The sequence below is a fragment of the Vanacampus margaritifer genome, chromosome 11, assembly GCF_051991255.1.
Source record: "Vanacampus margaritifer isolate UIUO_Vmar chromosome 11, RoL_Vmar_1.0, whole genome shotgun sequence".
Taxonomy (NCBI): Eukaryota; Metazoa; Chordata; class Actinopteri; order Syngnathiformes; family Syngnathidae; genus Vanacampus; species Vanacampus margaritifer.
In genome coordinates, this window is record NC_135442.1 from 5,687,844 (window position 1) to 5,712,708 (window position 24,865).

A 24,865-nucleotide genomic window follows, 5' to 3' on the forward strand; every position below is an offset into this window, starting at 1 on the left:
GGGACCTCCAAAGTCTTTGTGACATGGGCTTCATACTTCTAATTTCCAAAAATCGGGAAATCGCTCAAACTGTTGCAATGTTAAAATGTCATTCTAATGGCGAGATTTTAAAGCAACACTAAGCAACTTTCAGTCTACGTTGATTATAGCGACGCCATATGGACAAAAGCGGTAATGCTATGCCTGAAGGAAGACCACATTTCCCATGAAGACAAGCGCACTGTGTAGTTTTTGAGCTCACGCCAGCGAGCGTTGACATTCAAACTGACTTCTGTCTTTGTAACGAATGGGGAAAGGGGGAAGTGACATATGCCATAAAGCTTATTTGTAGTTTTTTGTGTGGCAGTGTTCCTACCATCCTCCTCAAAGTTGCTTAGTGCCAGTAAAAATCCTTTAATAAGTACACAATAAAGAGGAATTGAGCAAACAGAGCTTCATAACTTTATAACAAAATGTGTACTCAAAGGCAGATTATTAATTGTATAAGACTTGCTCTGACCAACCAACCAATCAGAGGACGTAAAAACGCTGATGTTATTGTGAGCCAGCTAACTGCGAATTTGAAATCTGAATGGTTAAAGAAACAGTCCTGCTGTTAATAAAGTTGAAGCTACTTGGGCCAGCACTCCTGATTCGCCTTGCCTTGGGCAGATTACATTGACATGTCAACACATAGAGACTGAAATCTGATTGGATGGGAAAAAAATAAATAAAAAAACTTAACATACGTACACCACCGGAAACTGTGCAACGAGAGCCACTAGAAAATGAAGAGAATCGACTGTTGGGAATAAATTCATCAAAAATTTACGGAACAAAAACAAAAAAAAATAGAGTAGCAGAATGTTAAAACACAAAATGAAGAAAACTGCCACGTCAAAAAAATATCAAACTCATCTGCAAGTGTGTAAAAGTAAAACAACTGTGATATTGGATAAGAAGACCTACCGTGAGAGATAACGTGATTTTTTTTTTTTTTAGCCGATCCCTAATTGACACTACAGAGCAACGGATTCTCTTTCTTTCAAAGAAGAGGGGGAAAAAAAAGTCACTGTATTTGAATCACAGTGAGTTTTACCACTCGATGATGAGCTCTTCTTGCAGGTAAAGCTTCAAAAAGCCCCCTGGTCCATTTCCATTCTAGCTTCCAGCGGTGTGAGTGCTATGACAGCCTCTTGGGGCGAAGGGATTATCGAGATCAGGCCTCCCCCAGCTCTACGCCTCTGGCCTAGCCCGTCAAGCTGGCCCAGTCGGTGCCACAAGCCCCCCCCCAACCCCCCCACCCCCTGGTGCCTTACAGAAGAGCCCACCAGGCACACAGAGAGCAAAGAGGCACCGGGGACCCCTCTAATTGTCCATGCTCTGGGCAGCTCTCGGGCAAGCCAGCATGAAGAAGGCTGCGCGGTCTCCAGGCTGCTCCATCGCTCGGCGTTCGGAGATGCTACGAACGATACATCTGCTCTCGGGCTTTATGTTTCCAAAGCTGCCTTGCACTGAAGATGGAAATGGGAGATTATTTTTTTTGGTATTCATAAAATGGTGCTCAGTTTAGTCGAGGCTAAAGCTACAGCAGGGTCACATTTCCAATTGTTTTAAAATGAGTTTATTAGATAAGTGACTTAAATGTGAGGTGAAACCCTTTTAAGACACAGTACACTTTTAAATGAAACACATTTACTTGGTCGCTAGATCTTTTATAAGTATTAGAGCTCAAACTTGCTCCCAAAATCTTGATTTGCTATTTTTGCTAAAGGCAGCGAATGACTTCCAAATGGATTCAAATCTAGTCCAACAAATGAATCCAATTTGATCAAAATGGTGAATAGAGTGCACTTATATAGCGCACAGTGCCCAAAGCGTTATACAAAGCTTGACATTCACCTATTTGAAGACTTATCTATTAAACCGGAGAGTACAGTGGCTGGAACTCTACAAAGTTTATTCTTTTGTGGTTTCAAATGGCTTACTTAAGCCAGGATGCCGCTAAAAGGTAGAATCCAGGTCAGTTTTCACACCTATTAGTGTCATAGGGGATAAATAATAAATCCTTGTTGCCGCGAACCAACTGCATCGAATAGCAAAGCTAGCTTGCGAGCAGGACAGACGTTAGCTTCCCACACTCTTCGCTTGTTACTGTGTGTGATGGAGTGACTAAAAATCTGGCAGGAAACAACAGAGGAGTTGATATACTATAAATATGATATGATATATATGATATGATATAAAGATGTGATTTGACCAAAGTGAAATTATCTGAAAATTTAGCCGGGGGTCTGGGGGCCGCTGGCACCCAGCTAGGTCCAGGGTCCGTGTTTTTAAGTACTTTCAATGCACTCACATGACAAAGAAATAGACAAAACAACAGCATAAATTTTCAATGTATATTGAACTATCCCATATAAAATGGCAGTTTTAGTCAACTCAAAATCAGTCACATTCAAAAACATTGGACTGTCTTTGCTTTTAAAAACTATCACTGAGAATATCATCATATCTAACTAATGTGATTACTAAGTTAACACATAAATAATGTTGAAGAGTTCAAATTTCATGAACAAATAATTGTATCATGACCAAATGAAAAGTAACTCATATTAGAGCATACCACAAATGTCTTTGTCATAGCAGAAGATGTTATCTGTCGGAGTCATGTGCATACACAATGAACTACTAAAAAAAATAAAAAAAATAAAATAAAAATAAAAAATCGGATTTTTTTTTGGGGGGGAGATAAAAAAAAAAAAGCGGAATTCCGCGAATTAGCGGAAAAATCACATCCCTGTATATATATATATATATATATATATATATATATATATATATATATATATGCCATTAAATTATGTACCTAATGTTGTGGCCTGCGAGTGTATATAATTTAGAATTGTAGACATGTAAAATGACCATAATAATCGGTACATTAGTGCTGTGAGTACAGCCTGTAATGAAAGCGTTTTAAACCTTCACGCGTGCTTTGTCATTGCAATGTATTCTCTATGCATGGAGTCTTGGAGCTGGTGAAATGAAGCTGCGTTTAGCCTAGCAGTGGATGCTGGATGAGGACTGACAAGGCCAACCATACAAAGGAAGGGCCAGACGCTTGTCTTGCAGCAGGAAGGGGGGGAGGGGAGGGAGGGAGGAAAGAGTCGAGCCGCACCAGGATTCCCATTCATCCTTGGATTGCCATCCACCGCTTGTTGCACCTGTCTTTCTTCACCTCCCTTGTATGCGAGCCATCCCCGTAGGATGCGCCGGCGTGCACGCGCGGTGGCCATCACGCTTGACAAGCGCATGGAATGATTTAAAGAAAGAATGATATCGCTTATAGAGTTGAAAATCACGAGGCGGCGACGTGACAAGACAGCTGCGGCAATCTGAATGCATGATCAGCCAAATGGAACTAAAAGCAATTATGCACCACAATAACATTTATGTATGCATAAAGTTTTAAAGATTGACAAATGATTGTAATTACCGCGCACGCTTCAGCTCGGCATTAGCGGCATCGTATTGCGCAAGCTCCTTAGCCATCCAATTAAAGTCATTTCCTTTTTCTCAAAGCAACATTGACAACGTTCTGTGCAATGCATGCGTGCGTGCGTGCGAGATCTTAATTTATAGGTGGGCAAAATATTTTATATAAGAATAAGTAATGAGCTGTTTGCAATATAAGGCTTCACACAATTGTTGACTCTCAGGCAGAAATAAGAGCTTTTGCTTCTCTCTTTGAGAGTGTTTTGTTTTTTGCTTTTTTAGTAAAACTGATCTGTGATGAGTGTGAGGGTTGTTTTGTGCCTGAGAGATTTCAGAGTGAGTCTTTTTTTGGTGTTTCTGTGTGAGTGTGATTGAGTGTGTGTGTGAAAGTTTTTAGGTTCAAGAAGAGGTTTATTTATTTGTTGTGTAATAGTTTGTTTTAGTGTTTTAGTTTTAGTGCGTATAGAAGTTTCTGTGATTGTGAGAATTTTGTGTGTGTGTGATTGAGCGTTTTCCGTTGTGTGTGAGAGTTTCTGGTGCGTATGATATGTTTTAGGTGAATGATTGTGAGAAGTTCTTTCTCGTGTGTGAGTTTTTTGTTGAGACTAATTTTGGTGTGCCTCTGCTGTGTGTTTTTGTGTTTGTGGGAGTTGTCTGGTGTATATGAGAGAAAGTTTTTGGTGTGTGAAGGTTGTTTTTTTTTTTTGGGGGGGGAGGGGGTGAAAGGTTTATTGCTGTTGTTGAGAAAACCAAAACAAACTAATGTCTTTTGGTCTATGTAAGAGTTTTTGATGGTTTTTGCCTCTTTTTTTTTTTTAACTATGAGAGGGGTTTATTGGTGTGTTCATGTGTTTTGAATAAGAGTTTTTGTTGCGTATGAGAGTCGTTTTAAACTGCGAGAGATTTTGCAATGAGAGTTTTTTTTGGTAAGTGCGAGTTGTGTGAGAGGGTTTTTTGTTGTAGATTTGTTTGTCGTGTGAGAGGTTTTACAGTGTGCAAGTGTGAAGTATATTAGTGTGAGTGAGAGGTTTTGCAAAATGTGAGTTTTTTCTGGAAGTGTGAATTTTTGTTACATATGAGAGGTTATTTGTTGTGTATGTTTTTTTTTTGGGGGGGGGTGTTACAGGAAAGTTGTTTTTTTTGTTGTGTGCGTGTGAGTTTTTTTGTGCGAGATGTTTTTTTGCATTTTTGTAGTGGGAGAGTTGTTTGTGTGAGTTTCTTTGGCATGTGAGAGGTTTAATGCGTGCGAGATTTTCTGGTGTGAGACGTTTTTTGTTGTGGTGGGAGAGTTTTTTTTTCTGTGTGAGTTTCTTTGGCATGTGAGAAGTTTTATGTTGTATAAGAGAGGTAAATGTTACCTTTGCCTTCTGGGGTGTATTGCATAGGAACCTGACTGATTGTAACATGTCTTTGTTCATTATTTTCACAAAATTCAAAAAAATGTATAATCTCAGTCATTGGTGCGGTTGTCCAATAGGAAGGCGCATGAGACACTGGCACCTATCTGGATGGAGGCAAGGTAATTATTGCGTGCACATAATAAAATTCTCTTTTCATAAGGTCACTCCCAAAGTGTAATTAAAAACGGCATTATAGATTACTTTGATTGATGCAATTAAAGGCAAAATGTAATTAAACGGGGCGCTAATAACCGTGTTGGTCAACAGCATTTGTTTTGAAAAGGGGATTTGCAAGTCTCCCACCGTCCAATGTGCAAAAGTGAAAATATGCTTTCATTTTGTTCCACTGCTCTTACTGAGTGAAAGTTTGAATGGGATTTAATGAAATCTTTATCAAGAGTGATAATTGTTAGTAAGAGCTTGATTTGAATTATTATCTTTCTCCATGTGCCGAATTAATGAATGGCTAGCATCGGCAATAGCGGTTTGTAATTTTGTTAAATTGGCCGCCTTATCAGCAGTCAAAGACTCGGGATTATCAGCGTCCTGACCACTGTGCCAAATTCCTTGTGGATGTACGTCTGTTCCCTGCACAAAGCCAAAATGAGAGATAATAACGCAAGGTTAAACTCCACAATTTTCTCTTCAAAGATGTAAGGAGAGCTCGCGCGCAAATGTGCCGCAGCTTTATAAGGGAAATCAGACCGGCGGGTGTGCGGGGCATTAACATCCACTTGACTTTGAGAGCAGCCAACACATACATGTGGCTGACACATCAACTGCGCTGATCTCTGCAATTGTGTCAGCTAGCTGAATTCAGATGATATGCTAATGACCGCGGAAAATATGTTGCCCTAGTTAGCGTGCAGGCCACTTGCATTTCGCAAATTCCATTTCGGAGGTGTGCTTGCATATTTCTGAAACTCACATTCATAATGTAATTGTCAAGAGGGGGGAAAGGCTACACTCAGGTAAAAGGTAAAAAAAAAAATGGAGGAAGACATTCTTTTGTAAATCAAATATGGGTGAGTGACACTGTAAAAAGGTGCTCTCTTGAGTGTGCATGTCATTAATCAACATGTGCTCCTGGGAATTTAGTAGGAAATCGTACTAAGAGAAAAAAAAAAAGTGCAGCATTAGCTTAGTTCCGAATGGAATATTTTCAAGCTTGACTGCCTGGTTGCGCTCGGTGCGCACCAACAAACCCCTGCGGCAGAGCACTGGAAAGAAATGGGGAGATCTGTGGCAACGCACGCCGCAAACGGCGCACATGCTGAGCTGAAAGCATCCCGTCAGGCCAGGAAAAAGAAGAAACGGCATTTGTCATGTTGGAGAGACACTGTCTGCAGACTACTTTCACAAAATCAATACAAAAGTACAGCATTGAATCTCCAATCCAACAAACAAGTCAGTTTTCGATGAATCGCTATGCAATTATACAAAATCATTACTAAATTCCTTTTACAATGTTATTTTTGTTTAACGTTTTCTACACAAAATCATACTAAATCCTCATTGTTGATTGAACACTTTTAACACCCCCAAAAATGTGGTTTTAAATAACAAAACTTATTTGTACAATACCAAACTAAATTGTTATTCTTATAACTTATTTAAACATCTCACATGTCTTTTTTTCTTAAATTAAATTCCTGAGGCAGCATATGACTTATAGTACATTTAAAATCATTTTATGTCAACAAATATCATAGAAAATGTATGTAAAAGCATGTTATTTTCTTAGATGAGAAATCTCATACAATTTTTTTGAGAGCAATGTGAAAAAAAATGTAAAGTCAGTTTTCAAGTTTTTTTTTTTTTTTTACACAGATGGCATGTGATTAGCATAAAGTACATTTAAAACCATTTGAAATAAACTCCGAGCAGCTGTCATTTCTGTAGTAATTACACCACTTTTTTTTTTGCGATCTTCATAAAATAAATGCAAAAATATTTTTAAGTAACCCTAAAAAATTGCTAAATTTCTACTAATCTCGAGAAACCCCCCTTTTTCTTTTTACAAAATCACAGTAAGATTATGTGCACACGCATGCAGTTCTTAAAATACTGTCGTCAATTTCATTTTCTACTAATTGCTACACTTCTACTCTCCAAATTAATACTAAGACCTAATGTGATTTTCATAAAGTACTTGTTTTTGTTACCCCCAAAATGTCAGTTTTCCTCTAATAACATTTTTTCTTTAGAACCTACTAAATTTCTGTCGAAGAGCATAATAATAATTGTAATAATTTGATATGAAATCAATTTATTTAAAGTACTGAAAAAATAAGTTTTTGCATTTTTATAACTTTTAAAGAAAATGCAAGGATGGATGAATGGATAGATACGGTAAATAGATGAGCATTAGTATATTTAATTGTATTTGAGTGCAACTAATAAATAAACCATATACTCCTCACATTACAATTCATATCTTCTTCGCGCTATCAATGTTTTAAAAGAAAACATGCTCATATTGTCTGTAAAGACATAAAGTCAAGGGAAAAGACAAGCAAATAGAATCAATTAATCTTACATTCCATCAAAGGCCAGCCCATTTTGCATCCTCCAGACTTGTGAGGAGGAAGGGGCGAGGATGTGGTGGGGGCCAGTTGAGGTTTGACATCCAAATGTGCGATTTCCTTTTGTTCCACGGTCTGCCATTGGGCCTGTGAACAGCAGAGGGCAGCTTGAATACATAAATAAAAATGGGATATGTGCATCTCTCTATCATCTAAAGTGTGCCTTCATTTACATGTGCGGCTTCTGAGCCTGCCTGCCTGTCAGTTTCAGGCCCCTGGGCAACGTGATCGCCATCAGCGCTATCAGAGAGAGCACGCCAATGTAAAAGAAGCGCACGTCATTGACGAACAACAGCCTTGTAGTGTTTGATGGGCCGCTGTCAGTTCTGAAAGTCCGCAAAGAGTGAAGCTCTTTTGTCATTTTTGCATGGCACCGAGTCCCGGCGTCAGAGACAAAACACTATGCTGTTTTTATTGTTAAACCTTGTTCAGCCACCCCCCTCCGTCTTTCCCCCTCCCTCGCCTCGCCGCGGCTCAAGACGAATCTGCCAGCGTGTGCCCGTGCTCTTCATCACTGTCAGATGCCCCATGGTGGTCCTCCTCCTCCCTCTCAAAGTGGGCACCGACTGCTGGCTGGAATTATTCCTCACCTCCAAAAACTCTCCCCGCCGTTTCCAGATAAATGTGGCTGTAGTGGCCGAGGAGTGTTGCTCATCCATCTTTGCACTGTGGAGTGCTTGCTGAAGTAGACACGAGCTCTAATAAGCTACACAGTCAGTGTCAGGATGGCCGCTATTGACTGGACGGCCGCAGTGGAAAAATGGGAGACATGAGAATTTTTTCTTTTTTTTTTTCTTTTTCTTTTTAATAGCAATGCTTCTCAGCTCTGTACAAGATTCAATACGATTGAATACAGGACCAAAGTGAAAGCAAAACTTTTTGCTTAGGTTAGCACACACAGTTGACATCATTAAAGTCCACACACCCATGTTCAAATTCCAAGTTTTTATGATGTAGAAATTAGGACACCAAGATAAATTACATCGAATTTACTAGCTTGAAATGCTAACACAGTACTTGCTAATACTTGCTTGGCTTTATAGTTCACATTAAAATAGTTGACTAATTAGGGGGGAAAAAACATATATAGTGGACATAAAGTGTATAACCCCATTCAAATGTTAGGTTTTTGTGATAAATCATTTTAAAACACTTTCCACCATCTGACCTATAATCGGCCTGCCGATTTAATCGACCATTTAATCTGCAAAAATCTGCCTTTTTTTTAACACACAAACACATTAATTACATCATAAAACAAAGATAATGACATTTAAAAATCTATCCATCCTTTATCCATAACGCTTATCCTACCCCCCGAAAAAATATAATCAGATTTTTGCCTAACATCAGCATATAAGGATGCTACAATTACTGCCTTCCTGTGAGGTCTCCTCACACACCCTAAAAACAGTTGGGTCAAAAGTAATCCAATTATGGATCAAAAATGGACTGATCCACTTCATGGGTCAATTTAACCCAACTTTCTGGGTTGTTTTAGACAAAATGACCCCATTTTTTTTACCCAAGTAAAAGATCTGACCCATATTCATGAGTTGTTTTACACTAAAAGACTCCTTTCTTGACTTAAAGTTGGGTCAAATTGATCCAAGTAGAGGATCGCTCCATTTTTGACCTATAGTTGGGTTATTTTTTCACCCAACTCTTTTTAGAGTGCACTAACAAAAAAACATCTGACATTTTGTATCATTTTTGGTCGAAATGTTGTCGCTTTAGCTATATTGTACTTAGTAGCCAAGACTTTTGTGTTTGTTTTTTAAATTTTGGTCACTATCCAGATTCAATAATCTCACATCATTGACACAATAGAGACTCGATTATTCATGAAGCATGAATACATCAACACCGCGTGCAAATTACAAAACAAGTCTTTCCCTGCTGCACTTGCTCATTAGCTGTTGTTTAGCTAGTTCAATTAGTCGCGTTAACAGGGGTCTCTTGATTAATAAGACGCTATTTTGGTCACCACCAGGCCGACTGTTGATGTCGGAAAGGCTCACAAAGCATCGGCGTATGACTTGTGTGTCTGCTGGGTGGACAACCGTTCAACAAGTTGTGCGCTCTTGTCAATTAAAGAGGTTGCATTGTTTGTTTGTTGGGTTTCGTATTTATTGTCCTTAACCTCCAGGCCTGGTTCGAGCTTTTTTTGTGGCCATTGTAGGCCACATATAGACTGTAGTTTTTAGGATAAATAAATGTGTGCTTATTTTGTGCGGATGTTTTTTTATTTTATTTTTTTACTTACATCAGTTCTTAATTCATTAAAATCACATTCCAGCCACACACCGTGCTCCTTCTTGTGTGCAAGGCTTGGCCACCAGGGGGCAGTATAATACAGACATACAGACACATGAAAGAGAGCTTCACAACTCATTGCTGAGCTGCTGTAATAGTTGTTTGTTTTTGGCAGAGGATAAAGAATATATGCGTATGAGCATTGTATTGTTATATTTTCTGTCTATGTGTTACTGTACCACTTGGATTCAAATATCCGTTATATCACCACAACATCATTGCTATTCATTAGCCCATAGTTATTTGCATTGATTATTAGCATGTTGCTAACAGACTTTCCAAAAGCAAAGTTCCATTTTTTTGGGGGAGGGTTGCACAATTGATCAAATTTAAATTCTGATCGTGATTTTGGATAATACGGTTAAATTAACCTGATTGTTGGTAGGTAATATTTACGTTTATACATATGGCGAAGTTTCTTAACCAGTAGTCAGCTAAGCTAACCACCAGCGGACGAGCACAGGTTAAGGCTTGATTAAGATTTACTCAGTTAGCACTTGGCAAATTTTACATTTAATTCTGATCTGGTAGTACAAGTAAACATTTTAAGTGTTGAGTCTGGAATCCAACCTATATCAAAATGTTATGATTCAATTACATTGACAAGACAAATAAGCTTAAATTACTGAAAAGTAATTTAAGTGCTAGATGCTAGTGCTATCACAGCATAATGTGCCACAGCTGCCATAGCGATAAAAAGCTTGTTCCCCTTTTTAAAAGTTCATTCAAATACATCTGAGGCTGTTGCGTTAAGGTACCATTAAGACATCTTGTCACTAAAAAGTTCATTAAATGAGAAAAGCACCTGCAATACAACTTGATTTGCTGCAAATGGAACGGCCTTCAATTATATAAAAGCTTCTGTTGATCACTGGCGATATTCGTCTTCCCCTTTTCAGAACGAAATCTTAGCCAGTCACGATTAATATGCATTTTTTCTTTAACTTGGCCAACTTCATTTTTGAAATGGTTTTGTAATTAACAAGTACTGTAAGCCAAGCTTTAAGATGTCACATTTATTGTATTTCCATATCTCTGAAATTCAGTCCTGAAACAGAATGATGTGTGTTTTATAGCAGCTGTGATAAGAGGCTTACGCCGTGAAAATCTCTATATAGATCATTTGACCAACGTCTTTGGTGGCCGCTCGTTAAATTGGTTTCACCCGCATATTTGGGCCTTATTTAAAAGATATCTTTGAATAATGGTAAGCAGTTTAGCTCATCTGAAAAGAGAAGGGTGATGCAAATGAACTCCATTTCACTCGCTTTTGTTTAATCTATAATATTTTACATTTTCCGCTGCCATTTTATTTCCGACAGAGTTTATAGCTTTTACATTCTAGCATGGATTAATACAGTTTAGGCGCACCTATCTCGAATTTTAGTCAGCCTAGAACTCCCTGTTGCACTACAAGGACATATGAGCGGACTCTTTATTTAGTACACCTGCACAATTTGATGAGCTCTGATATAATAAATTTGACCAAATAAGGCCTTTACAAAAATAATGATGCGCAATTTGTATTGACAGGTATTCATTTGAAAGCAATTCTCAGATTTTTTTTTTTCTAAATGTGTGATATGTTTGAAGATAATGGGTGAAAACGTGAAAAGAGTGAGGCTGTGTTCAGACTGCAGGCAGATTTGACTGCAATCAGATTCCTCCTCATATCATTTTTTTGGGGGCTGACTGTCCACACTCTTTTTGTGTCCAAATGAGATCCACATTATTGACCCATTTGACGGAACTGAGGCGTTTGCAGGAATCTGGAGTCTGAAACAAGGCCTGAGAACTACGCACTAATTAATTGTGGACCAATTTTGTGTTCCTAATTTTGGGGGCGTGGCTAAAACAGAGGCATGTGTGATGATGTTCCTCCTATCACATTATTGCTCTTTTTTTTTTTTTACGTAATTAGAAAACATTTTTAACTCATTCACTGCCATTGACGGCTACAGACGTCAAAAATTCATTTGAACTATTTCTATTAGTTTAATTTTTTCTTCTTCACTTTTGCTAACAAAAGTATGAAAACCTAGAATTGTACATTCAGAAGATATAACATTTGTGATTAATCATTAGTTAACTAGTGAAGTCATGTGAAAAAATTGCAATCGCCTGACGCCCCATACAGTAATTAAAAAAAAAAAATTATTAAAAATGAGGGGCGTCAGACGATAAAAATTTATAATCAAAACTCACGATTAATCACAAATTTTATCTGTTATGTATGTTGAACAAAAAAATGTTTTCTAGGTTTTCATAAAAAAACGGGGGAAAAAAGTTAAACTAATAGAAATAGTTCACATGAATTTTTGACGTCTATAGTCGTCAATGGCAGTGAATGAGTTAATAGACATCATTGGCTGAGAGGAGCTCTGACAGCCTATTTAGCTTGAGAGCTAGCTGGTGGCTAGCGCCTTTTGTCGGGACGCATAAAGCTCCACAATGACCTGGTGGGATACAGTATAATCCAGCCACCGGAAGCTTTATGCGACGGTACAGTAAATAATTTTATGGCTCAAACATGTGTCATACCATAAGAAAGTTTAAATGAAGTAGCATTTATTTTTCATCAAGGGACTTTAACACAATGTTTATTATTATGGTTTTAAGTTGCAGCAGGGGTGTCAAATGGAATTGTATCTGGCTCTGAGAGAGACAACATATTCTCTCAGTATGATGCAATGCTCAGCAACCACAATACTAAACATTGTAAAAGTAATAACTCCTGTATTGGCGTACCTGTAAAAGCATGTCATGGATCGGATTACATTGTGCCTAATATTGTGGCTAATTGAGTTTGCCCATTCCTTGGATTTACACGTCGTTGGAATAAAATATGATAAAGCGTTCCTCTTGGAAACTAATTAGGCTACTACTAATTCCATTAATATTTATTCAGCTAAAATATTTAAACAAACGCCTCATTATACTAGCAGTCTCTCTGAAACTGTTGCTGTAAATACGCAAATGTGGAAACAATTGAGCATGTTTTTTTTTTCCACTCAGCCCAATCAAGATGTTAGCAGGTGGAGTGGTGGGCAGGTGAGATTTAAATGGCACCGATACTCTCTGTGTTTAAGCTTGTCACACTCACATCTGTTTGGAATAACAATGTGCATCTGCTGACAATCACTATACGTGAAGCAGATGGATTTTGCTTACACACAAAATAACCAAAAAGCAAATGTCTTGAAAATGTAAACAGTCAATCACAGACAAAGAGCAGGATGGCGTAATTTTAAAAAGTCCTACTAGAAAAAAATGTCCTAGAAAATAAGTTCAAGTTTTAAAAAACAAAACAAAAAAACAACCGTGCTTACAAACCAATCCTCGTTTTCATGAAAATGCCTTAAACAATTGACACAATTATGATCTGGAAATGACTTAATGGGGGCGGGGGGGGGTTGTCATGCTCTGCTTCATTAAGTCACAGTACATGTTGGCATTCATGGTTCCCTCAGTGAACTGTAGCTCCCCAATGCCGGCAGCACTCATGCAGCCCCACACCTTGCCACTCCCACCACCATGATTGACTGTAAGCAAAGACACACTTGTCTTTGTACTACTCACCTGAACCAAATGTATTTATCTTGGTCTCATCAGACCACAGGACATTGTTCCAGTACTACGGTAAACTAGCTAAACTTATCAACTCACAATTTACATCAATAATCATGCCCAAAGATGTATATTATAAATTAAACCTGTCCCCTTTCATTTATGTTTCTTTTAAAGGATGAAATACATTTTTTGAATTGAATTTGGATTAAATTTAATTTAAAATAACCTACTGCCGTCGCTTTCTGTAGGTTTAAAAAGCAGGAATGAAATTCAATAATCTTCAGCAAAAACTAGGATGAGCTTGAAACACTTCCTGTTTTCACTCTTCTTCCAAATTGCTGCCATTTAGTGACCGACAGTGGAATTACACCCAAAACAAATGGGATGCAGAACTAAATACCGTAGTTATAAACTGTAACAAAATAACTAAATAAAATCGGTGAAATAGTTGGACTACAAACCCGCAATTTGTGACGGGGTGGCATTAACTATCGACTGTTTCACTAATTCGGTTGATTATGTCATTTTGATTGGAGCTTCACAAAAGGTGGATTCAAACACGGGAACATCTTCTATTTTTCCATCCAATTTTACAATAAAATACAAATAAATGCTATTTCAACATAGTCTATACTTGACATTCTCATTGTAAGTGGGCAGATCCTAAAATGGCCCCTGTTTTGTCAGTATAAGTGCATGTTTTAGTGCATGTCTTTAACAAGTGACCTATTCAGTTAAATTTGTTGTGAAAGAACCTCAAATCCAAGCATCTACATCCAAACGTCACTTTTAAAACCTTCAAAATATAACACTGACATTCACATATTTGTAAGCATTTCAAGTACCGTACACAGAATATATTACATAAATATAATACTGCTTGTTGTTGAGCATCTCAAATCTGTGTCCAAATATTTTGCATTGGGGGGGTTTGGTTTCTAGCGGGAAGCATTTTAGCCCTGCCGAAACGCTGGCTGTCAACAGAGTTCCCGTCATAAGCGGCAGTACCATCCAGTGCCTGGAGCGTGTGGCTGTGTACTCTTTTTCAGCCAGAGCACACATTCTGGCAGCCGCACGCATGCACACTGGCCGAGGTCAAAGCTGTCACTTCAGAGGGCATTGTGGAATCTCAGCCGGTGCTGGATAATGTGGGAGTGCTCCCTACAATTGCCCAGATGTTTTCAATCGGCCTCACCCTGAAAAATTCACAGGGCCACCGGAAGCCTCCTTTTAAAAGTAGGAGCGAACGGCTGATTAATGGAAACCTCTGCCGACACCTTCACCTGGAACTATTAGCCTCAACTCGTCTCCTCACATTTGCATTTTTCCCCCCTCAAATTAAATACGAATAATGCTCTGCCAATAATGAACCATTTGTGTGCGATAAAACTGATTTAGACTTTTTTTACAGCAGGTTTCAAGGACATGTTATAACTTGGACACAGTTTCCAGTGCTAATTAGAAGAATTCTGTCAATTAGCAGAAAAAGAGGGCGAGTGAGTAAAAGTCTTCGACCACTATTGATTTTAATGGCCTTTTTTTCACAGCAGCCATTCTGACACGGGAAAATATTTAGCATAACATACACAAAGATGGATGACTATCAAACTTTGAAGGGTTGAGATTGTCTTGAGTATAATACTGTGTGATTAATTGTAATAGCTTGTAATTCTTTTTGGTTGCGATGATTTCGTTCCTGTTGCTTTAATTGTTATAAGTTATGAATAAAAGTTCCTCATTGATCTTAATACAGCAAATAAATGGCCATTCAGAGGAAACCTTGGAAAATACCTTAATAGGCAAGAATGTAATGAACTTTAGTACTTAAATCTGAAATAACTTTTTTATTAGTGCCTAAGCAAATAAGTGAAACAGTGACGTCATATCATTTTAGGGGTGTCAGGCATTATTTTTTTGTAATTAATCACATGACTCATATTGTTAACTCACGATTAATCTTTAAGTTTTCATACTCTTGTTAACATAAAATTGGGGGGCGGTGGGGATTATAAATTATAATAGAAATATGGCTGCATCTTTTAGTCATTGATACAGTAATTCCCATAATAATTCATTAAATTGAATTAAAAAAAGAAAAAAGATGTACTGTACTCTAAAGAATAAGAGTGTGATATTGATTTGTGTTGGTCATTTTTCTGCCACTAGAAAGAAGAAAACACATGAGAAATGTTTGAAATTGTGAAGTCCCCTTTATGTCTGCGCTTTCACAATGTTGTGAGCTTTTTGCCACGATATGACTAGAGTTGTCGAATTGCATTGGCTGTACGTAACGCACAACCTGAGGTGCACCCACAAAGCCGGAGGTTGCATAGCAGCAGGTGAAGGGTCAATCGGAACACTTTTTTTGGCCTGCAGCCCTCTACCGTGTTAATCCTTCCATACTAGCAGCGCCATTGTTTCCAAAGAGGGCATGAAAGTCACATTTTTCTCCTGTTCCACTGGTCAGTACCTCTGAAACTCAAGATAAATGCTACTTTTCACTGTGTGAAAATTACAGCTCCACATGAAAATAAATAAATAAAGCAAATATGATGGATGGCAATATTCAATTCTATATACTTGCACTTCACAGAGCATAAATGAATCATCCTTGACTTCACCACAGCGAGACAAGGCGTGCCTTTTCCGCCAAATGCAAATTACTACAATTTGGAGTGTTGTATTCAGCGGGAGACCGCCGCTAAATGGTCATACAAGCTCGTCACAGATATTAAAATAAATTATGTCTGATTTGAATTTTAGTCACGCCACATTAACTAATAGAAAGTTATTAACATTTCAAAAGAGGAAGGGAAAAAAAAAAAGCTTTTGCCTGCAAAATTAACGCTGGCTGGGCTGACCTGCGTGCCATGCAGCCTGATCGGCGTAATGACGGCATAATGGCATATTTACATTAAAATCTGGCCAGCTAATATGGGATTCAGAATGGGCGGCTCAGTCAAGGATTATTTAGTGTGGCCCGGTGGCCTCTCGCTCAATGTTTCAGTCTTAACTTCAATACAAAGTAGAAAGTTCTCATTTCATGACTATTTATGTGCTTGGTCTCTGTGGCTTGTTGCCCCTGTGCGATCACCCCCCCCCCCCCCCCACACACACACCGCCCCACATCCCGCCCCTCAAAGTTCTCTGTAGTTTCAACCGTTTATCTTCCATCTCCTCTCGCTTTTCCCGCCTGGCTCTTTCTTGGCAATTATCTTTAGACTTCACAAATGTCAAAATCCTACTTCAGCTATATCTTGACGAGCCTTGTTGGGATGAATGAAATTCTTAACCGCAAAGATGAGCAGCTGAAGTGCTAATCTTCTGACAGAACGCTCTTTGAAACAAAAGGAACTATTTCCTTGAATCACATATGATGCTTATTCACCGCTCATTCTTAGATAGATTTTCCAGAGCGCTTGTCCTCATTAGGGTCGCAGGTGAGCTGTAGCCTATCCCAGCTGGCTTTGGGCGAGAGGTGGGGTACACCCCCGAACTGGTTGCCCGCCAATCACAGGGCAGATATAGACAAACATCCATTTGGGCTCACATTCACACCTAAACACAAACTGTAGTTTGTAATGAACCTGATAAGCTTGCTTTTGGAATGTTGGAGAAAGCTGGACTGAATCATATCTAAGTCATGATAAATGCACTCAAAGCATAAAAAAGAAAAAGAAAAATGTGGACATATTAGTGGATCTAAAAAACGGAATAAATACGGATATGTTAAGAATATACACAGATCTGATCGGCTTGATCGGATTGGCAGCTATTTAGCATTTATGTTTAATATTGCGTTAGTGGAATAAGAGTTAAGCAGCGAAATCCAGCCGTTTTTATCCATCTCAGGGGGCGGCCATTTTGCCACTTGCTGTCGGCTGACGATGACGTCGCAGTTACTCTGGTCTCAGGTAACAACCAATCACAGCGCAGCTTCAGAAAACAGATGAGCTGTGATTGGTCGTTGCCTGAGCCCTGAGCAACATTGATGTCATCTTCAGTCGACAACAAATGACAAAATGGCCGCCGCCTGAGATTGATTAAAAACAGCTGGATTTCGCTGCTTAACTTTTGTTTCATAACTCATATTCCACAAATGTAATATTAATCAGAATGTCATGTTTAGATTTGTGAGGTCACATATAACATATTGTCAAGAAATGTTTACGGTCGACTTCCACTTTAAAAATATGTATTGGTCCATCTTCTGATTGGATCGGTGATTGGTCATTATCTTTTTTTAAACTCGCTGATCGCTGACGCATCCAAACAAGAAAGCGTGAATTGAGCATAAATTAGCCTTCATACTGCCCCTCAGGTGAACAGCACGCAAAAAATGACATGCGGGACCATGTTTGGCCCGCGGGCCTTAAATTCGACACCTGTGCTTTGCGGCCAATGTTTTTGGAAAACATTTTTTTCTTTCAGATCTATTATTGTCACACTGCCTCTACTTGACATTCTGCAGGTGGGAGTCGGCTTGTCTTTAAAAAAAAAGAAAAGAAAAAAAAGAAGCAAAATGACATCTTCTGTTGAGCATTGCCGCTTGTTTCCCAGACCCGGCCGGGTTCGACCTGACCATCTGCTCCCCTGCTCTGATGGAGCTCCGCTTTTGGCAGCGCTCGGACTTGCTCCATTGGGCTCCATCTCAAAGGACAAGCGCTATCATCAGATTTCTGTCGGCCACTCAAAGCCAAAAGCAGATAGCGGCTTGCTAAGAATACGGCGGGAGGAGGGAGGAGGGAGGAGGGCTGCGGGCACAACAATAAACGCGGCGTCTTGCCGGCAGCCAGCTACTGTCACGTTACAGATGGAATCACTTCACAAACGCAGAATTAATATCCTAATGAAGCTTGGAGTGGCCATTAGGTTTGTGTAATGTGGCTCCAGAGGGCTGGGATGGATGTCCAGCAGCTCGGGGCCCTTATTTGTGCACAGTCACCTCAGTGGTGCCTTTTATTAGGGGGGCATTAGAGGAAAAGCAAGGCAACAGACAGATAGCGCTTTATTACTCTTGTTCCCAGGGAGCCATGCTCTACCTGTCACGGGCACACAAAGCATGCTGTGTTAGTTCATTTTACAGCTAAATATCTCTTTTACAAATATCTCTGTCCGTGTAATCCGGTCAGGCGGCCCCCACGCGTCGCTCGCAAAGGGCCCGGCAAATTACACGTGGGCCCGTTGCCTAGCCCGCATGTCAGTACAGGTGTCACTGGCGGCAGGCTGGTATTGATAAAAGGATCAATATTTGCTCACAAATAAATGAGAGTGAGGTGCAGAGTACATTATGTTCATAAAGCAGACTTTTGTTGTTTTTTTTTCCAGCGACATGTTGATTACTTTTAAGTGATGATGAAAGGGGCGGGGTTAAATAATCTAATTAGAAAAAAAAAAACAATATGTCATCTTAATAAACAATACGTATATTGCACAACAAAATGATCTTCACTGTTTTATTTTTTTATTAAGGAGAACCGCTATAGTGTTTATGTTATTGCCATGGCGACCTCTAATGACCTGCTTTATACTATCGACGGACCAGCGAGGACAGCTCTCTCATGCTGTGTTAAAATGTATTGAAAGACATCATGTTGGAGCCCAGGTATGGCCAACTTAAATGCTGCAGTAGGCCACAATTTTTCATCAGCGCTAGGGGGGCCACATAGGCCCACGCACTTCCTAAACAGATGTATGACAAAAAATTCTACTTTAAATATCGACAAAATATTTGCTCTTAATATATTTCATTTTTGATAATACATTTCTCATGTATAAAGGACACCCTAACCCAACAACAAAGGCTTCGAAGAAAACAACAAAATAACCACATATTATATATTTTTTTCCCCAGCACAAAAATTGCCAAAAAGTGCAAGGACTCATTGTGTTAATTTTTTCACAAAAATCAACTCACCCAAAATTGTAATTTTGTTTTGGTACTGTTTGTCCTGCAGATAATTCAAAATCTGCAAAAAATTATTAGGCCTACTAATGTACTAAGTCATGTCTGCCATCTATTGGTGAAAAGTGATATTACAACTTAAAACTACTGTCACCCACCTGCATTTATTTTTCTTCTTTTATTTCAATATCTATTAATATTCATTAGCAGTTTTTGAAGAATTGTTTGTCTTGGAAACAAAAAATAATTGGGGTGGGGGGTTGATTTTTTCAACATTTTATAATAAAATAAAATAAATTACAAATCATAAATATAAAAAAATAACATAAAAACATAAATTAAAATATAAAAACATTTATATATTTTTATTCTATAAAAAATAAGTTATTTTAATTTAGGATTTTATCTTTGTGGCTTAACACAAATGTATTTTTTTAAATATATATATATATATATATATATATATATATATATATATATATATATATATACACACCTGTCGTGGTCATAAAAAAATAAATAACACTGCACAATTGGAGAGCGCAAAAGTATTTTTTTAATGTAATTTTGCTTAATGTTTACAATGTTCACAAAATATGAACCCGATTCTCTTCCAAAACTCAAATTCAAAACCTATGCTTGAATGACTTTACATCTATGCAGTAAAAGTTCTTTAAAGGAATTTTGATTGATGAATCAATACACAACAAAATGTGATCCAAAAATTACAGGTGAATTATTATTATATTTTAAACAATCCATTACATAGATGTGATTTTAGTGTAAAATAAGCTTGAAATTCACTCTGCATCAGATCAGAAAGCATCAAACATCATTATTGGTTTCAGATTGTGAGAAGGACGATCAGGACCAGTTTTGGGACAAAAAATCTGGCTTGTCTGCTCCAGCGGCGATCGTGTAGACGGCTTCATTTGTGTAATGGCGCAAAATTGATGTAATCATCTTTCACGTGTAACTGATCTTACACTGTGAATTAATACACTACACGTTCATCCCATTTTCCATCTCCACTTGCGCTGACAGGCGTGCGCCTGCCTCTGCTTTTAATCTCGAAACAGTTTCGGGGTATGATTCGCTCTCCTCTGTCACTTGGCTGCGGCCGAGAATTCATTTTCAGTGGGTCAACTGTTTCAGAATGTCATCTTTGACAGGACGCAGCAAGCGCAATGAATACCAGAGAAGACATGGGCTGCCTTTTTTTTTTTTTGTGCACAGTCACACCATCTCCATGTGCACAGTGTCCATGTTAAAATCAATACTTAATCAAAACACTCCTCACTCATGAATAACAACAACAGAAGTGTTAAAAATGGTATTGGCGAGGGAGGGGGGGTGGGGTTGGGGGGTAGGGGTGCTTCTGCCACAGTCAACTAATGAAGGTTATGTAGCATGGCAGAATTCAGTAATTGCAGCGCACACGTGAGGTATTAGACAGGATGTGGCTAATGGAAAACAATCACATTTAACATGGCTCCTTGGTTGGAGCTGCTCAATAAGTGAGCAGCAGGCTGGCTCATAGCAAGCGGGAGGTGGCCATGTGGGGGGAGCGAGGGGGGGGGAAGGTTTAATGTGATCGGACTATAACAGACAATCTATTTACAGTGTGCTCTGGGGAGCTAATAAACAAATGTTGAGTAATTTCAGCCAGCAGTAATTACCCTTGCAGCTGACAAGGAGAGCGCGCTACTCTCTCCTTCACCTCCGCCTCAGTCCAGGAGGTGCGGGGCTCCTCCGAGCGCCCGTCGACGTGTGGCTGGCGGCCAGCAGTCAAAAAGCAGAGTCGTGCGATTCCACCGCTTCGGCCTGAGCGGAAACGAAACAAATGGTTAAATGCATGGGATTTGCCAGTTGAAAGGCTTTTTTTTTTCCTTTTTTTCCCCCCCTTCCGCAAAGTGTTTCAACATTTCCCACATAATCCAATTAAACAGAAACTCAGGCAGCAGAAGTTTAACTGCCTTTATGCTAATTAATATATGTGCACATCTTGGCTCCCTTCAGCCACATGCTTTTGAACTCTAACCCCATTTATAAATCAGTGGAAAGCAAAGAACAAATATGAAGTTGGGGGAAAAGAGAAGAAATTAGGCGGCGGTTTGGATAGGCAAAGAGGGGCCGCAGACATCTTTATCAGAGGAGCTCAGCCGTGATCCTTCAGTTACGGTCAAATAGATTTTTATGCAAATATGTGCCTATCGATCGTTGAGCCTTTCCTTTCACGGAACAGGTCGCAGAGGACCTCATTTAATTAGTTAGAGGTAATCATTACAAAATAATCAGTGTTTACATCAGGAAAAAAAGACAGGAGACAAACAGCGTTTCTGTTTACATATACTCTAATCATGTCAATTTTAATGTTTGGGTATTCGTGACCACCGCCGTATCACGGTTCATTATCTGTGACCCTCTTGATCACATTTTTAAGTCATTTGGAAAAAATAATCCAATTGTGATTTCTTTCCTCAACATTGCAATTTAATATGCAATTATTTTTTCAAGGGGTGTTTTTTTTTAACAAACACAAGCAATAAATTGATCTGTATTACAAGAAACAACGTCATATTTATTATGAGAGATTTCAATACCACATTCAGACCAGCACGAGTACTCAACTCTTGAGTGGTACCAATTCCAATAACAATAAATTAAATAAAAATAAATAAATAAAACAATGACAGATAATTTTAAAGAAAGACCTATATATCGCAAAATCTAATTTTTCCCTAAAAATTGCATGAAATTACATAAATTTTCTAATTTCTCATTTTAAGTTCCTAACTGTAAAACCACCACGAGGCTTGGTTTCACCGATACCTGGTATCAGTACCCGCCCTTCCTTATTTATTATTCAAAAGTGTTTTAGCCTTATAGGTCAGGCTTATGCTGAAATAAAGGAAAATGAACCGTGAATTACTGTGAAAGGCAGTACTTCAATTAGAGTTGCTAACTCACTAAATACTTTCACTTGCGGTCTTTTAAGGATTCACTATGACAACAAAATTCTTCCAAACAAGTATGGTGTAATCATTAATCAGTAAGTCCTCAATCAGATTAAAACAATAATGTGCACATATCTGCAGCTTTGTAACCATGATTTCTTTTGTTTCATGAAACAATGATAAGTAACTATGTAGAGTACACTTCTTAAGCGGTGAACTTACTAAATCAAGATGCACAATAAATAAATAACATGCATATAAAGCCGAACCAGAGCGCACCCCCCCCCCCCTCCTCCAAATTGCAGCCTTTACGATTTGAAGAGCACTTAATAAAATAGAACTAACACAATATGATAAACAGGGGTATAAATAGCTAAAAGCTAGCATACAATAACATAACTAACTTCTAAAGTACATCTTATTTCGCAACTTACCTTCTCAAAATATCCATCAATAATCATGCTCAAAGATGTAATTTATAAAATAAATCAACATCTGTTGCTTTCTGTAGGCGTAAAAAGCCAGATTGAAAAGGGTTGACGTGCCATAATCTTCAGGGGGGGGGGGGAAATACAGACTTCCTGTATTAGTTCTTCTTCGTTAGTCAGATTTACAGTGTTTCGCAAAATAGTTTGGCGCCATTTAGTGGTCGACAGTTGAATCACACTTCCACCAAAAACGGGAGGCAAAACAAAATAGAGTGACTAATTGTAAAAAATAAATAAATAAAAAAAATAATAATAAGGTTGTTTACATCAACTTTAATATATAATTATATCATCCGTTTAAAGCATGTGGGCATATAAAACAATTTTTAAAACAGTGTTTTATATCATCTCCCTACATAAATCTGATTGAATCTCAACAATCAAAACCATTTGAAACTAAACCACAAAAGGTAAACAAAACACCCTTTAGGGATGATGTCACTCCAGACGCATACTTCCCAAGACTTTTACTTCAGTGTATCAATGTGGTTGGCTTTTTCTTCGGCTTTTGCGGCATTTTTCTGACACTTTCTCTAGAATTTCGCTAACCATGGGTTAAAAATGATTTGATTTGACCTGCGCATTAAATCACCGTACCGGCCTCAGCAACAGACACGTGGCCTGTGCAACATATGCATTGTAAGGCAGGTACTATTCTCCTGCTAATGCGTGCCGAGAAGCGTCACGGTCCAGCGGTGTTATGCTCTGTCGCAGCTTCCAGTGCATTAGCCTCAGTCCAGCCGGCCACCCATCCCCCATCTTTTCTGACCACTATGGCACAAACAATGCCACACATCACATCCCCGCATCCTCCCCAGAATAACAAGGAGGGGAGTGCAGGGAGTGCACGGGCGTGAGGGTACTGACAGACGGATGGTGAGCCAGCCTGTCCCTTACACTCAGACGGGCAGATGTCCCTCTTTCCCATGCAGCGTGGCCGGCTGCTGACCAGGGGGGAGCCAGGCGGCTGCTGAAATGAAGAAACTTGAGAGCTCCTCAGGGGGGTGAGCTGGTCATTTGATGTCCAGCACCAGGGCAGGGTGAGATACTGAATGAGCTGAGGGAGAGAGAGGTAGCCTCTGCAGTCTGTCACAAAAGGCCTGGCCTGACGGCTGGGAAGGAGGGAAAAATACTGAGCACAGGCAGATCATTACAGCATCATCTTTTTTTCTTCTTTTTTTTTTTTTTTTTGCCGTGAGAGGAAGTGATTGTGAAGCCTGAGAAAAACAAAAGATGGGGTGTCATTATACACAAATTTGAAGACACACACATATACATATATATTAGGGGTGTACTTAAAAACTAATTTGAATCAAAAAAACTCTTCTGGGAAGACTCACATCCCTTTCACGCTGCTTTGGAGCTAGGGGCAAAATTAGAACAAATTCTTTGAAAAAAACAACAACAACAATCCTTTCACTACTATTATTGCTTACCTGCTCCAGATTCCGTCTGGCAGCTAGTGTAGAGTACTCTATCGGCTAACTACAGCTCGAGATCAACCACTCCAAAGTGCCAGTGCCTGAGTGTTGTAATTAATAACCGGCCATGCGTCACACGTCCGTCCTGCAGTCCTGCAGCCCTGCCCCTCGTCTCCCAGGCGACAAAAGCCGGCGGTCACCAGACGTGGGACAGCGCCGAGCGCTTGTTTCCATTTTTTCTGAGAGGCGGCGGTGGCGTGTGCGTGCATGTGTGCATGAGGATGGGGTGCTTAGGGTGCATAAGCCATCGCTATGTACCTTTCATCTTGGAGGAGATTTGGAGAGGTTTCAGACCACAGAGACTTCTTAATTCTCACTAATTCATTTGCGTTCCAGATTCCCTGGGCCCGGGATAACCTGAGAATGATAATGAACCCGCAAGGGGAATGCGTGGTCCCTTGCCTTCGAATGTGCTCGGAATAGATTCACATAATCTTTACCGCTCAATCTTTTCTGGAGAAGACTCTTATTAAGAGTGATTTTTTTTTTTTTTTGTCTTGAGGTGTCCTACAAGTTGGAGAGCTTTAACTTTGTCGGCAGATGCCTGACACTTGGCTAGCATTAAAACGCAGCCATGCAATATTGACGTAACCGCGAGAAAATAGGTGTGAGCATGTTTTCTATTTTGGAAATCAGACTTTAGAATGAAAATTTATCTGAGAGGTGGACAACAAGCATCGATCAATAAA

The 24,865-nt window shown here is 39.1% G+C and overlaps 1 long non-coding RNA gene across 2 annotated transcripts in view; it reads right to left on the minus strand.

Moving 5' to 3' along the window:
• Positions 1–22,790, minus strand: part of LOC144060644 (uncharacterized) — a 50,158-nt gene extending 27,368 nt beyond the window's left edge. Inside the window, exons 1-3 of one of the 2 annotated variants that reach the window (XR_013295965.1) lie at positions 22,642–22,790; positions 20,930–21,074; positions 7,414–7,546 (exon numbers count right to left, since the gene is read on the minus strand). This is a non-coding gene — a long non-coding RNA (uncharacterized LOC144060644). Of the gene's footprint in view, positions 1–7,235; positions 7,547–20,929; positions 21,075–22,641 lie in introns of those variants that run through there. The other variant, XR_013295964.1, reaches the window with a different exon arrangement.
• Positions 22,791–24,865: the final 2,075 nt, after the last annotated feature.